This window comes from Porites lutea, chromosome 2 (assembly GCF_958299795.1).
Source record: "Porites lutea chromosome 2, jaPorLute2.1, whole genome shotgun sequence".
NCBI lineage: Eukaryota > Metazoa > Cnidaria > Anthozoa > Scleractinia > Poritidae > Porites > Porites lutea.
Window position 1 is genome coordinate 47,879,067 of NC_133202.1, and position 3,984 is coordinate 47,883,050.

Below are 3,984 nucleotides of genomic sequence, written 5' to 3' on the forward strand. Positions count from 1 at the left end.
GCCTTTGGATGTGCGTGCAAAAATGTCATCCTGGAGGTATTTGTTCAAGATGGCATTTCCTAAGAGTTTTGAACTTTATCCTCTTTATCATAGTTTGTTCACAAGGCACTCCAAAGCGTTGCATGTATGTGAAGGCGCTTTGGATATAATCCAGAGACTCCCTACTTCAAACCCACTCATAAAATGGGGCATCAGGTGTGTCTTGTAAAAGGGCGTGCCGAATGAAAATGACCAAATAAACCTAAATAAACCACATCAAAATTCATTTAATTGCCTCATACAGGATATAAAAACACACAAAAGCATTGCAGGGCCTTAGCAGCTGTAGTTTAGAAGCAAAGGTACTGTTTCTTTGGCCAGACGGACTGCTGTTTTGATAGGTGATTAGTGTATGACATCACACAACATTGCATGCTGACGAACATCTTCTCAAAGCATTTTCCATGTATCTGAAATAAGTGCAAAGTAGGTAATTATAAAAAGCGGACTATTTTAGTCGAGAGAACTACGGGAAGACAGCGTGGAACGTGAATTGTTAGTATGAGAGATTGAAAGGGAAATGAAACACCAGGTTGCGTAATCAAAAGAACATTACACAGATGAGTATAAATGAATAAAATAATCAGTGGACAATGAAATAGCCAGGAACCGGTACATGGAAAACTTTCATGGACCGGAAAGAAAATGCTTACTTAATCCAACTGATAATTTGTGTCAGCTTTACTGCTACCTTTACCATTTAAACCATCAGTGAAAACTGATGTAAACAACTCTGTTTCAGCTACAATTTTACATTCAGGAGAAATGGCCCTCTACTGTCTATGGCGGAGATCCCGTCTGCAGAAAGCCACAAAAGGTTACAAACTTGATATTATTACAACTTTATACAATGTAAGAACACCACGACATCCTCTCGCTGACGAACGTAAATTGTCGTTTGACTTTTACAACACATTTTGCGATAATTTCAATTTAGCTTGACAAGAAATCGTGAAAAAACGCAAGTTCATCCTGATTAAGAATGGTCACAAAATGATTGTATGAGTGATCATGATTTCATTGCACAAGATTGATCAAAGACAATTTAATAGACGACACTAAAATATGGTCGCTGGGTGCCCCTGAAACACCTTCCAATTCCATGTATAATTGCATCTATCAAGAGATCGTCTCGCTGACCACGAACGTAATTGTCTGTTGGCTTTAACTGCACATTTTAGAATGATTCCAATAGTTTTAGGTTGACAAGAAATAAACAAAGCAAGCTCATCCTGATAAGAATGATTACAAAATAATTGTATACAAGTCATCATGATTACATCGCACAAGATTACAGAGAATTCAACAAGCGCCATTAAACATATCTTTCAATTCCATGTTTGAATGCATCTATTTCCCAAATTCAAGTCCCATCTCATGGAACGAAAGATACGATCAGTGCCGAAATCAACCGAGCTGTGACATCAGTTGAAACGTACCCCGTATAAGATGAGCTTTACCAACCTGGTTCTGGCACTTTTAAAGAAACACAGTCAAAATACATCTTCTCAACCAAAAGCACTTACAATTCAAATGCATTAGCACAACTTAAAGAAAGATGGTATTTGAGGATGTGATGATGTTAGTCGCGACGTGTAAATTTCAACTCATTCAGTCGATGTACACTAAACAACTGCATGAGTCGTTTTATACAGTGAAACCACTAGCAGTGATTTAGATTAGCAGACAAACTCTATGATCCTTTAAAGGTTTTGTTAGTACTGCTACTAATTTTACGGAGAGCAATCAATTAGAACGAAAACATTTTCAAAAGACAACTCCTAATTCAAAGCAAAAAGAATTCAATAGCACACACAGGCTATGCATTTTTTGGCCCCATTAAATGATCTCCTGCATAGAACAGGTTAACTTAAGACTGTAATAAATGACTCGTTTACCGGCAAAAGATAGAAAATCGTATATTTTGACATCAGTGTTTAGGATGTAGTGAAAGCCAGCAAACCTCACTAAACAAAGCAAAAAAAATAATGCCAGCTAAGTAAACTGTTCAGTCAGGTTTTAAAGATAATGTTTGAAAAGTATAATGTATATAAGTGCCACGACGGTAAACCTTATTTACTACTTAACAAAAAAAACATAAGAGAAATAAATGTCAAACGAGTGTCTGAATATTCTTCATTAAGGTTCAACTTCTCTTTCAATTTAGCCTTGGCCAGAAAAACTCAATTAACAATGGCGTTCAAAAGAATATTCATAAAGCAGTAGTTTCGTTTCACCTGCTCGACAAATTACAGTTAGTTCTTATGGGATTTACAATAGTGAGCCAAAGAAAGGTATTCAGAAATCCGACCTGTATTTCATGTATCTATAGGAAAACATATCACAAGTTTCTTGGGAATAATGAATACTTCATGCGTCAGAGCCGACCGAACAGTGTAGCTTGGTTTAATGACAATTGAAGAAGACATTTCAATGTTAATGGTCTCACTTCTCTTTTATCTGGTATGGCTGTAAGGTTTTCTTAAGATTGAAACCCTATATACGGAGAGAAACATGGCAAAGGGAACACTGATTTAGCCAAATTCAATTGTGAACTAAGGCCATGAAGTATGTCATCTTTTAGCTCTCATAGATCAGTGAAATGTTAGCATGGTCCATGTGGCAACTAACACCAATAACAGAATGCTGACTATACGGTATCCGAATTTTAATTCTTTGAAACACAGAAAGTTTGAAGATAATACTAGCTTATTTTTTGCAAAAGTGGGGCCAGCATTGGCTCTTAAATGTCAATGCAGTGATGTCTTCGGTGATAATTTGATTCGTGATCACTGGTATCACTCCTGACTGTACCGTAAAGAAACTGTAACGATGAATTAACTCATATCACCCGCAGATTCTAGTCGCTAATCAAGCTAGTTCAACCGGATGGAAATTAGTCTCTGTACATATGAAAATGCCGGGCAGTTTCATGCGCGAACCATACTACCTTTAAATCAAGCGAATTGTGGAGTCAAAGTATGGATGAAATAAACAGCTGAAACAGTGGCGACGAACACGACGAGAAACCTACAAAGAATAAAAAAAGGAAGGAAAAAATCTAATAAAGAGATGAAAAAACCAGTTAATACTAACCTACTAAGTCCCCGCTAGGACAAGGCCTTCAGCGTAGATTATACGAGTGCAAATCTACAACAACAAGAGAAAGCCGGTCGATCGTGGGTACATTCGATCGTAACATCCGGGCAATGTCTCGTCATAAGTTCAGTAATGAATATTACCCAATTAGCCACAATGCCTAAATTAAAAATTAAAGCAAATGTAGCCTAAATTTGTCGGTTGCAGTTTCATCTGTTTTTACGCCTCTTTTGGTTGCTGTAACATCGCATGATCTTTAACTCCGGTTTCGTTTTCACCAAGTATTCCAACAACGAAACTGACATTGCTTCTTGCGTCACCTTATTTTCCACCGCTTACCCCAGCCGTTTTATTAAATTCGTCCTCAGTTACAAAACTTTCACAAAACCTTTGAACATCGCTGTTTCGGCTATTTTTATTTTCTTAGCATCGATGGAATCGTGGAATATTTAGTTCTGTACTAGTTTTTTGTTTGTTTGTTTTTTTTATGTATCATATATATAGAAATTGGCTTTAAAGTTGACAATAGTCGAGCAATAAATGCTGTTTATTTTATTTCTCTTGCCAAGGTTAAGAAGGAACAGTGGAAATTTTCCAAACCTTTTTACAACAAGTATCTCTTTACATTTTTTTAGCAAAAAAGCACTTAACCTAAAATGTTGATAAGCACTTTGATCCTTTGCAAAATGTCAAGAATTGTTCGTTGTCATTGGAAAGTACTGGAAAACGGGCTTAAAAATTAAAATAGTGTTTCAACTTGACCTTCCACTGATGCTCGACTTAAATTCTACGTAGTGGCCAGCCAAGCAAATATGAAATGTAGAATATATAGACAAATCAAGATTT

At 36.5% G+C, this 3,984-nt stretch overlaps 1 long non-coding RNA gene across 1 annotated transcript; it reads right to left on the reverse strand.

Annotated features, from left to right (window-relative positions):
- Positions 1–246: 246 nt before the first annotated feature.
- On the reverse strand, positions 247–3,529 carry LOC140927124 (uncharacterized). The gene is made up of 2 exons (XR_012164529.1): positions 3,136–3,529; positions 247–449 (listed from the first exon to the last, which is right to left on the reverse strand). It is a non-coding gene; the product is annotated as an uncharacterized lncRNA (long non-coding RNA).
- Positions 3,530–3,984: the final 455 nt, after the last annotated feature.